At 35.1% G+C, this 12,611-nt stretch overlaps 1 protein-coding gene across 3 annotated transcripts in view; it reads left to right on the top strand.

Moving 5' to 3' along the window:
- The window catches only part of IMMP2L (inner mitochondrial membrane peptidase subunit 2), a 904,501-nt gene that overhangs the window by 693,015 nt on the left and 198,875 nt on the right, over nucleotides 1-12,611 (top strand). The window lies entirely within an intron of this gene.

The raw sequence follows: 12,611 nt of genomic DNA, 5'->3' as shown, positions 1-12,611 counted from the left end.
GAAAGAATGCTCAATATCACTAATCATTAGAGAAATGCAAATCAAAACTACAATGAAGTATCACCTCACACCAGTCAACATCAAGAATGGTCAACATCAAAAAATCTACAAACAATAAATGCTGGAGAGGGTGTGGAGAAAAGGGATCCCTCTTGCACTGTTGGTGGGAATGTAAATTGATACATCCACTATGGAGAACAGTATGGAGTTTCCTTAAAAAGCTAAAAATAGAACTAACATATGACCCAGCACTCCCACTACTGGGCATATACCCTGAGAAAAACCATAATTCAAAAAAGTCATGTACCACAATGTTCATTGCAGCACTATTTCCTATAGCCAGGACATGGAAGCAACCTGAGTCCATCGACAATGGATAAAGAAGATGTGGCACACATATACAATGGAATATTACTCAGCCATAAAAAAAATGAAATTGAGTTATTTGTAGTGCAGTGGATGGACCTAGAGTCTGTCCAACAGTGAAGTAAGTCAGAAAGGAAAAACAAATAGCTAATACACATATATGGAATTCAAAAAAAAGGTTCTGATGAACCCAGGGGCCGGACAGGAATAAAGATTCAGACGTAGAGAATGCACTTGAGGACACAGGCGGTGGGGGAAGGGGAAGCTAGGACGAAGTGCAAGAGTAGTATATATACACTACCAAGTGTAAAATAGATAGCTAGTGGAAAACAACTACATTGCACAGAGAAATCATCTCAGTGCTTTGCTACCACCTAGCAGGGTGGGATAAGGAAGGTGGGAGGGAGATGCAAGAGGGGATATGGGGGTATACATTTGCATATAGCTGATTCACTTTGTTATACAGCAGAAACTAACACAACACTGTAATTATACTCCAATAAAGATGTTAAAAAATAAAGATACTGCATCATGCTACACTTTGAAGATCAAATATTTTCATAACCATTGTAGGCAATAAATAATGAGTAGAGTTAACAGAGGAACAGATTCTTAAAAAATAAAATTGCAGGCCTCCACAACGAAGAGAGGAAAAGAAAGCAAATTGGTCAGTTCATATGCCTTGATTAGACTGTTCTTTTTGTCCTAGAAGGCCTAAACAGTGGCTTAAAAACATTAAGTCATCAACTCTGAAACAGGAGTGCAGAGGCAGAAGGTTTCCGGAGCTTTCCACCCCACGGAGGATAATAAGTTTCATTCTAATGACTATGTTGAATGGTGGCTAAGTTTTTTCATTAAAGTGAACCCAGGAAAAACAACTGATTTTGCAGCTAGAGGCTCTCTTTTGATTCTTTATGAATTTTATGTCAGGGGGGACCAGAGCAGCCTCAGCCCTTCATTAGGTACCCCCCACTCTTATATCTTTCTCAATTAATTTTAATCACAGATGGGGAGCCATCTCTCAGGAAGTCGACAACATGGTTTCTTTCATTGTTGTTCGTATTTGGTTTGACGGTTTTGTTGTGTTTTATATTTTTCGTTTGTTTTTGTGTTTTGCCTGTGAAGGGTGGCAGAATATGCCACTCCAAAATATGCCACCTTGGCATAAGGATTATTTTGATTTAAAAGGACTTGAAAAATAGCAAATCCTATTCCCTTTTTTTTCTTAAAAGTAGGAGATGAAATTCTCATGTGAGTTATGTCCTCTGTAATAGAAGCAAAGTAACATTCTTATCATCAAGGACAAGAAGCTGAGACCCAGAGAATTCTACACAAATGGACCTTCTATAATAATTCTTATCTTCATTTAGCCTCTGCACATAATTCATTTACTTCTCCATAATTATCTCTCTTTGTTCAGCCAACTATAAAAAATCATGTAGGTTCTGCCTTTCTTTGTGTCTTCATTCCTTATGAGGGCTCCTGTGTAACATAAAGTTTATATAAATTTGTGTATATTTATACAGGTATATTCCTCAGTATCGGAGGGGAATTGGTTCCAGGACCCCCCTCAAATACCAATATCCAGGGATGCTCAAGTCCCTTATACACAATGGCGCAGTACAGTTGGCCCTCCATATCTGGGGCCAAATTTGCTTTTCTCCGGTTAATCAGTTTCTGTCAGTTTACTTCTCAGGCTCAGCTGAAAATTCTAAGAGGGCAGAGGTGAAAATTTGCCTGCCCTATACCTTCGGCATCTGTGGACTGAATCCAAATTTTTTGGACTTCTAAATATGAAGACATTTCATAATCATTACTTCAATAGAAATGATTTATGTTAATAGGCATCCTACTGGAACTAACATTTGACAGATCCTTTACTTCGTGCAGTGAGTGGCTAATTGAGGACCCTTAAGTATAACAAAATGAAGGATATTTCCATAAACTGGTATACCATTGTCCCTGCTCCCCTGCAACATTTATCTGCTGATGCATTCAGCCTAAGAGGAAAGACCCGAGATGGGAGGACCCCTGGAAATATTACACCCAATTAACACTTCTGGCTTTTATAAAGTAGTGTTTATTTTACTCTTTATTGTTATTTTTTGTCTAGTTTCTGCTAGAACTGCTATGAAGCCATGCTTTTTAGCTCTTCTCTAAATGTTTATTTTATGCTTTGCATTTATATATGTACATATAAATATATTTGTATTTTGTCTATTGTAGTTAGCTTTGATATGAATCCACTTAAAATTAACATGAAGGCATGAATATGGTAATATCATAATGCGTTATTTAGAAATGCCTTTTTTTCTTTTTTTTTTTTTTTTTTTTTTTTTGCTTTTTTGTCTTTGCTCTTCCTTCTTTCTCCTTTCTCTTGTGTTAGTTTCCCCATCCCTCACTCAGGTCTATAGCCTCTTGTGTATCCCCAATATGATTTTCTTTATTCTGAAACAGTGCTTCCTATATTCACATTTATATATATACTGACTTTTTGTCAACATTTTTTTCACAAAAGTGGAAACATATCACGTGTACTTTTCTACTTTTATCATTCAATAGTACTTTTTGAAAAATCTCTCAAGTCAGTTAATGGCTTTATTTTTGTTCTCTTTATGGGTTGTACAGTATTCTATGGTATGGGCCCTGCATCATTTATTAAACCATTCCTCTGTTTTTAGTAATTTTCTTTGGTTCCAATTTTTTTTGCCATAATGAACAACGTTGTAATAAACATTGTTGTACCTGTGTCCTTATACAATTATTTTTATGGCATTGAATCCCAGGAGTGGAATTGCTAGGTCATAAGGCAAATGAATTTTTAAAATTTTATAGATGTTGCCAGATTGCTTTCCAAAAAGATTATAACTCTTCATATTTCTACCAGTAATGTGAAAGAGTATACTTTTCCTATACTTCTGCCAGCAGTAGGTATTAAAGCTCTTTTTAATTTTTCAGCTGTTGGTTATAAAGTAGTATCTTGTGTTTAATTTGTATTTTCCTGAATGCTAGCAAATTTGAGTGGTTTTTCATATGTCTCATCTGTAACTTGCCTATTTATATCTTTTACCCATTTTCTGTTGGATTGTTTGTCTTTTTTTTTTTTTTTTTTTAATGTGAGTGACTGTGAGGATATTTTTATGGTGTAGAATTTTCCCTTTGTATGGCATTTGGGCAATTTTTTTTTTCCAAAGCTAGTGTTAATCTTTTGATTTTGTATGGTACAAAAGAGTTTTTAATTCTTAAATATTCAGATATTTGTATATTTTATAACTTTTGGTTTTTAGTCTTGCTTAAAAAGGCTTTCCTCAATCCTAGCTTGTACATGAAGCTTTCAGATTCTTTTTTTTATTTTTTAAAATACTGATTTTTTTAATTGGTTGTGTCAGTTGAAAAAAATGCACAGCCTAAAATTTGAGAGTTAATGTTTTCTTTGGCCGACTTTCTGAGGACTCAAACATGGAGGCAGCCTCTCAGATAGAGCTGAGGGACGGCTCCCAAGAGGTAAGGGAGGAGCCCGGATATATAGAAGTTTTTGCAACAAAAGCCAGGCAGTCAGAACATCAAACGATTACTGTTAATTAAAGAAAGCCAGACATCTCAAGTTAATGAATTTAGCGCTTTTCTATGTATGGGAAGATACCAGAGTCTGTCTGGGCTCATTGAAATCATTCCTTTGACATGTACCTTATCTATCTAGGGCCAGTATCCTGCTTTCCCATCCTGAGTCCTCTCAGGGTGCACAGTCTGGGAGCAGCTATGGTGGCTGATGGCTTGATGGCTGCAAAATCCTTTGTTTACTGATATGGCAGGTGACATTCTTCATCCACAATTGCAATATTATGTACCTTTTCCTTGGCTTAAATTTGGTGGTTTAGGGATGCTGATAATTTATACCCATCATGTTGGATACCCATCATGGATGTTGATAATTTCAGAAATATGGGTATAATATATGAAAGGTATTACCTTTTCCTGAAGACTACCCTGTAACCCTAGCTGAGTTGGATATCTCTTGCCCACCTCCTTATTTTGCCCTCTTTGCACCTGTAACATTGACTTACCACTTTGAGTTGAAATTGTATGCTTAAAAAATAGTCTATTTACTTAGCTAAGCTAAGAATTCTTCCAGGGCAGGTCTGTGTCATATTTATGTTTACATTTATAGTGCCTAACAGTTCTTGATACCACTGGGTAATAAATATTTGTGGAATTAATTTGAATTAGAGAAGTTTTTTTTTCTAGCTGCCTTAATTATTGTATCATAAGAATAGCTAAACTTATTCCCTAATTCTGATAATGAAGCTTACCATTTATTAGGGTCTATTCTGCCAGACACTATTCTAAAAATGTTACATGCCTTATCTCATATGTCATCACACCTCTATGAAGCAGATAGTGTTATCCTCTATTACAACTGATGAGCTCAAGGCCATGCAAGTAGGAAGGGGCAGAACCAGAGTCTGGCTAGTTTGAAAACCTATATTAATTTTCCCTCTGCCACACTGCTTTCCAGCTTCAAAATTGTCTATTATTCCTATTCTAAAGAAATATTTTTAAAGAAGAGCCATTGTTTGGTGATCTCTTTAGCTCTGAGGCATTTATTTTTTGTTTTACTAGTAATTAATCCAAGGCTCATTAATTTTGTTTGTAGGAAATAAAGAGAATAGTAACCATTCCTTTTAATACTAAAAAGTTAAAGTTATAAGACTGGGATCAGAGCAAACAGATGGAAAATTGTTCATAGTTCCTCTAATACCTAAGTATTATTGGACCTTACGTTAAGAAAGCACTGAAATATGTTTACCCCGCCCCCTTCTGTAACTAGCATGTGGGAAAAACCTGTGGAACTAAACGATGAATGATGTGGACACACAGGAAATCATTTTGAAAGAAAACTTTGTAAACAAGCACAACAATACCATTTATAATACATATTGATTTTTTTTTGAAAAATAAAATTATGCATTACAAGTTCATTGTTCTATTTAAATTTGTTTGCTAGGAAGCCATGCGTGGAATGAATCACTATATATATTACATGATAAGATCCAGTTAACAGTAGGTAAACTGATTATGGTATTTACACCTTTGACATGTCATGTAATTGGTGATCATTTTAGCAAAAACTAATTTTAAATATATGTGAGTTAGATACATTATTTACTTTGTGGAGTTATCTTTTATATATTCAGATAGCTTACATAATGTTTATAATTATGCTATATATAATTCAATAATATATTTACCTTAAACTTTTTTTGTTTTTTTTTTTGTGGTACGCGTGCCTCTCACTGTTGTGGCCTCTCCCGTTGCGGAGCACAGGCTCCGGACGCGCAGGCTCAGCGGACATGGCTCACTGGCCCAGCTGCTCCGCAGCATGTGGGATCTTCCCAGACCGGGGCACGAACCCGTGTCCCCTGCATCGGCAGGCGGACTCTCAACCACTGCACCATCAGGGAAGCCCTACCTTAAACTTTTTGACTCAATATGATCTAGGTTAATATTAGGTGTATTGTAATAACAAATAGAATATATGAGAAAAATCAATAATACATTTTTAGAATAAAATAATTTAAATATATTTAATTTTTCTGTGCAATTATAATCATTGAATGTCCTCATTAGAAAGTGAGTTATGAAATATCTCCCTTAATTTATAGTGGTATATCTCCAGAAAATAATGTACTAAGGAAAAAGAAATCTTTTTTTCTATAAGCGAATGGGATTTGAAACCCACACTATCTTCCTTACCTTTTAGGTTTTATCTGTTCTTCATATCTGGATTCAAATATACATAGTGCCTTTTCTGACTATTCCAGCCTAAAACAATATCATCCTTTGAACACCTCTGCAGTTAGCAACATTTGACATTCGTTCATTTATTTATTCCTCCATTCACCAATTATTTTCTTGCAGATGTTTCCAGCTTGTGAAATTTTGTCTATGGTAGTTTAGATTGTTATCTGCTATATATATATAATAGACTGCTTTGTGGCTTATGTTTTGAATCATGGTATAAGTTATAATCTTGGTAGGCCCCTAAAATGGCTAAAATTTAAAAGAATGGTGATTATCAAGTGTCAGTGGTGTATGGAACAACTGGAACCCACACATTGTTGGTACAGCTGCATTGGAAGCCAGTCTGACATGTTGCAAGGCTAAACATTCGGTTACTATAGGACTCAGCCATTTCATTTGTAGATATTTACCCAGGAGAAATGAAAACATGTATCCACATAAATACCTATAGGTTCATGGTGGCTTTATTGATAATAGCCAAAAACTGGAAAGAACCCAAGTGTCCTTGAACTATTGATTGATAAACTAATTGTGGTGTATCTCTATAGCAGTATACTATTAAGAAAAACGTAACAAATGACTAACATGTGCAACAACACAGATTAATCTCAAAAGCAAATAGACTACATTAAAGAAAGAAAACCAGAAATCAAAGAATGCATATAGAATGATCCCATTTATGTGAAATTCTAGAAGAGGCACAACTATGGTGACAAAAAGCTCAGCTGTGTTTGCTGGGAGACGAGGATGGAGGGAGGCAGGTCTGCCTGCAGAAGGGCATGAGGGGCCTTTTCTGGGTGATCGGATGTTTCATATCTTGATCTAGTGATTATGGGCTTGGGTAGATTTTTAAAATTCATTGAACTGTACACTTAAAATTGCTGGATTATATTTATCTCCTAACAAGGGAACTCTGCTGTCAGTTTGCTATTCCTTTGAAGATAATCTCTTTTTTCTCCGGCAGCTTTTCAAAAATTTTTTAGGGAAGAAAGGTTCCTTAGTGTTCTGCAGTTTCATTACAATGTATCACGGTGTGATTTCTTTCCATTTATTTATCTTACTTGTGATTCACTTTGATTACTGAAGCTGTAATTCATGCTTTCATCAGTTCTGGAAAATTCTCCATCACTAACTCTCAAATATTATCTCTTCCTTGTTCCTTTTTATTCTCTTCCTTTGGGACTCTCATTACACTTATATTACATTTTCTAATAATATTCTCCATCTCTCCTACTTTTCATTTCCTTACCTCTCTGTGCTAAAGTCTAAGTAATCTTTTAGATATATATTCCAGTTCTTCTTTCTTTCATTTATATTCATCTGCTTTTTAATCCACCTATTTAATAGTATATTTTAATTTTTAGAAGCTGTTTGATTTTTTCTCAAATATCTGTCTTTTAAAAATGTATATTGTTCCTTGTTCATGTTTTTAATTCCCTTTTTTAATTTTAAAAAATATTTGAATTTGTATAAATTATATTCTATGTTTGAGAAATCCAGCAGTTTAAGTCCTTGGTGGTCAAATTCTTCTGTTTGTTAATGAGTTCTGACTCATTAATGCTGGTTATTTCCTTGTGAGTTCTGTTTTTTGGATTGTGAGTGCCTATTGACTGGGACTTATCTGTAGAAACCTTGAAAACTCTGAATTGAGAGATTATCCCTGAAGAGATTTATAGTTCCTTCTGCCAGATTGAAAACATGTATCCACATAAATACTTATAGGTTCATGGTGGCTTTATTGATAATAGCCAAAAACTGGAAAGAACCCAAGTGTCCTTGAACTATTGATTGATAAACTAATTGTTTAAACTAACTTGTCCAAGATTCCTGGAGCCAATTAAACTTAATTCTTGACTATCCCAGACCACATAAGCAGTGTGAATTTGAACCCGTCTCACCTTGAGAGCAGAATGTGGACTCTCAAGAGAGAATTTTTCCCTTCCAGAGGTCACCCTAGATAGGCAAATGGCCTTTTCATTTTCCTTTCCTGATGGTAGATTACTTTTTTCTAGTCAGTCTATTAATGATGATAAAAGAGATCTAGTTCCAACTCTTGATCTTACTGAATCCTGAGCTCTATACTCATGATCCCTTCTGGACAGTGAAAACCCAGGGGGTCTGGGATCCAGGGAGTGTCCAGTAAACACCTTCAGGGCAGCCACTACTTTGGACAATGAAAAAAATTCAATAGAATGGTTTGAAAAATAAATAAATAAAAACACCTTAATCAATTATGAATTATTAATACTAATTACCTACATTAAGAACGTGTGTGTGTGTATTTGGGAAATACTTTAAATATGAATTTGTTTCCTTCTTGTGACATCAAGGATTACATAGACAATTTTGTATTCAACTGATGACACTCAAAACTGAGACCTAAAAAAAGAAATAATAAACCATTGTTTTCAAGGTCAAATCAAATTGGAAAAAACCATTCTTCATTCCATTTATAAGACCTAGGTAACTTGGTAAAGCTAGTACTAAAAATGCCTTTTTGTAGACAGGTAGTTAGAATACCATACAGAACTCATTTTTGACAGTCAAAACCAAAATTATTTGCAAGCCATAGATACATACAACCTTGTAGGCTGACACCTCACTTAACTGTTAAATCGCCTAAAAGATTACCTTGTCTTTCTTTTATGTGAATTCAGGAGCACAAAGCTATTTAAAATTCCTTCTCTAGAGAGATTCTATTAGAAGTATTATATTTCTTTGGCAGTCCTAAAAGGAACCAGCTCAATATTTTAACGTCATATTTTTTAAAGCTACTTTGGGTTATTTTTTTTTAAGTTAGATTGAAGCCTGAGAAATTAAATATGTGTATATGGCATGAATTTTAGCAGGGTTCTACAGCTCAAAGAGTTATTTCACACCCTGTCTAGTGTCTAGGTGAACCATTCTCTATTAGCATAGCAACATTCAAATATGTAAGTGATTAGTAAGTGAAAACAAATAGATTGTGCTTTCACCTGCTACTCTCTGCATGCTTGCATATGTACAAACAGGTAGATTGTGTTTTCACATGTAAGTTTTAGAATATCCCAGAAGGGCATAAGAATGAAAGAAAAATAAGATTCACTGTACCATTAATCTATAGCCCCAGTGCAAATGTGAGGGAAAGAAATTATTGAAGCATAACTCAGGTAATTTTAAAAGACTGATGCTAATAGACAGTAGAGGCTGAACACATTCTGAATTATAAAATGAAAGAAAACAGTGGACAAAGGAAGATAATAGCAATAATAACTATGGCTTACTGAGTTCTTACTGTACCTAAGAACTAGATTGAGTGCTTTACTTAAAAAGTCTCAACTGTAAGAGAATCCATTTATCAAGTGTTTAATACATGCCACTTTTATCCATAGAACCACTTTTTGACTTAGGTACTATTATTTGCCCCATTCTGCAAATGAAACCAACGCTTGAGTTTTATCAACTTGTCCAAGATTACATAAACTTGGAAGTGTTAAGTCAGACATCAAAGCCAAGATAGGCTGATTGCAGAAACCATGCTCTATAACAACCTCTCCATTATATTCTCATCTAACTACTAACCTGCATCTCAATCCAGTTAGGGCGTGTCTAATCCATCCCATTTCAAAGGTAGACAAATGGAGATAGAAACTAAGTAATTTGCACAAGATTACTTGTAACTGCATAAAGATTAAAACTGGTTTAGTCTGTTTCCAGAATCTATGCACTTTCTTCTGTATTATTCAACCTTTGTGAAAGTGTTTTTCATTCTTCAGTTATACATTCATTTGGTCATTCATTTAACAAATGTTTATTGAGCACTTTGTATGGTGCATTCTTTTGCGCTCTGGGAATACTCTCATGAACATGAAACACAAAGTTCCAAAATTTACGTTCTAGTGGGTGAAAGATAGGCAATAAACCAATAAACTAGGAAGTAGATATCGTGTTAGTGGGTGCAATGAAGAAAAATAAAGCATTGCAAGGGGCTAGAAAATGTTGGGAAGTTGGATGTATTTAAAAATTTTAAATAAGATAGTCAATGCAAGGAAATGTGCAATTGTCACTGGTAATTTTATGATACTGTTATTTTCTATCACAAGTATCTTGACTCCTTGGTTTATATGACATTGAAACTGAATCTGAGTTTTATATCAGATTCATTTTCCAGAAGAATATGCTTGACTTAGAACCTACCATTTAATTGCAGAAATGATCGGTTTTATTTCATATTTCTGCTTGAATGGTTATTTGAGGAGACAAAATAGGTAATTGTTTCCTTTCTAAGTACTTAGCCAAACTAGCCAGCTTAATAAAGTAAACAAATACTTGGACTTATTAGGAGAATGTGCCTTGCCAACAATTAAGTAAAAGGGTCTTCTCCCCATCATTAATACTTGATGTGGGATATTAGTTCTTAGAAGGAATCTCATGATAAAATAACTAGTGATGTCAACAACTAATTGATTTTAATTGAGGAACATTTATATGACAGTATGATGTATTCAACTTGTTTCTGCATTTCTTTTTTTTTTTTTTCTTTTTGCGGTACGCGGGCCTCTCACCGTTGTGGCCTCTCCCGTTGCGGAGCACAGGCTCCGGACGTGCAGGCTCAGCGGCCATAGCTCATGGGCCCAGCCGGGGCATGTGGGATCTTCCCGGACTGGGGCACGAACCCGTGTCCCCTGCATCGGCAGGTGGACTCTCAACCACTGCGCCACCAGGGAAGCCCTCTGCTTTTCTTTAAAAAGCTGCAACTCTTCTTCCCAGTAGTAATTAAAAATAAACAGCAGTCATTTACTTACTGTGGGCTTCTAATGGTCACAACACCTTGCATGAATGATTTAGTGATCTAAAGCAAAGCAATTCAACACTGAAATTATCTTGAAAATTAAAAACCATTCTAGACAGTGAATAGTTTCAATTTCTATAGCACCGACTTATGTACAGTTTTCCTTTTTTATGTATTCTTCTGCATATATACAACTTACTAACAGAAATGGTCTGATTGGGACTCCACCTCAAAGAACAGTGTATAAAGCTCAGTCTCTGGGGTTAAGTCTATAGACTTGGGGGTGACATTTATTCATTCAAATATTATTTATTGAGAAGCTTCTTTAAGCTAGACATTGTCTGGAATGCTTTGGGGAATGAAAGAAGAAAAAAATAGTCCCTTCCCTGAAAAGAATTTATTATTATAGACTTGGGATAATATTTAATCTAATTCCATCCCATTTATTTAATTAGTTATATTATAATTTATGTAACCAATCTCTTGTTGATTATTTAGAAAGATTGTTGTTGTTGTTGTTGTTACAAAAGGCCTGTGTTGAACATCTCTGGTAATAAATATTTGTCCATATTTCTGATTATTTCTTTGGAATGGATTTCTATCAGTAAAATAACTAGGTCAAAAGGCACATACATTTTAGTTTATTAATAAATTTGACAAAAATGGGCCCCCAATGGCAAAATAGGAAAAAAGTTGTATCATTTTACATTGCCACCAACACAGTATGAGAGAGCCTTTCCTTACTTGGTTTCCTTGTCAGCCTTAAGAAGACAGAATGTTCCACTAAATGTATATCGTCGATCATTGCTCTCTAAATATTGTCTTCAAAATTGTTGAAAAGTTTCTCATTTTCAAGAATGATTTATGGGATTTCCCTGGTGGCGCAGTGGTTAAGAATATGCCTGCCAATGCAGGGATATGGGTTCGATCCCTGGTCCAGGAAGATCCCACATGCCATGGAACCACTAAACCTGTGCGCCACAACTACTGAGCCTGCGCTTTAGAGCCCACGAGCCACGACTACTGAGCCCTGCGCACCTAGAGCCCATGTTCTGCAACAAGAGAAGCCACCACAATGAGAAGCCAACGTAGCACAACAAAGAGTAGCCCCCGCTCACTGCAGCTAGAGAACACCCTCACACAGCAACGAAGACCCAACGCAGCCAAAAATTTTAAAAAAAAGAATTATTTATGAAATTGAATGGTGCTAACCAAAAATTTTCAGTTGGCTTTGATAGCTTATATTTGACAAGAGATCATCTAGGGTTTTTTTTTTCTTATATATTCTGAATTTTAAAGTATTAAGAGGTTATGAAAATTCTCTCAGTTGGTTTGAGAAGTTTATTTGACTAAAAAAATGAAGATTGCAGCTGGCCAAGTTGACCATTGAGGTAAAAGCAGATGTCAGAAATAAAATAGATCTGCATTTTGTTGGGGCTTATTGAGTTTTATAAAAACATAGGATATTATGAATTAAGTTAAGTAGCAAACCATTATCTGGTACTAGTGCATCTTGTTTAAGCACAAAATTCCTACCTACAGAAACATGAAAAAAAATACTGTGGATAGGTTTACAGGGTCTTAACCACATCTTATTTAAAAGAAAATTCAAGAGTAGCCTTACATGTAACCTATAATAATCCGTTGCATCTTTACAGCAGTATTTTTACCT

This window comes from Pseudorca crassidens, chromosome 8 (assembly GCF_039906515.1).
Source record: "Pseudorca crassidens isolate mPseCra1 chromosome 8, mPseCra1.hap1, whole genome shotgun sequence".
Taxonomy (NCBI): Eukaryota; Metazoa; Chordata; class Mammalia; order Artiodactyla; family Delphinidae; genus Pseudorca; species Pseudorca crassidens.
The sequence above is the reverse complement of the archived record's forward strand: the minus strand, read 5'-3'. Positions and strand labels throughout refer to the sequence as shown.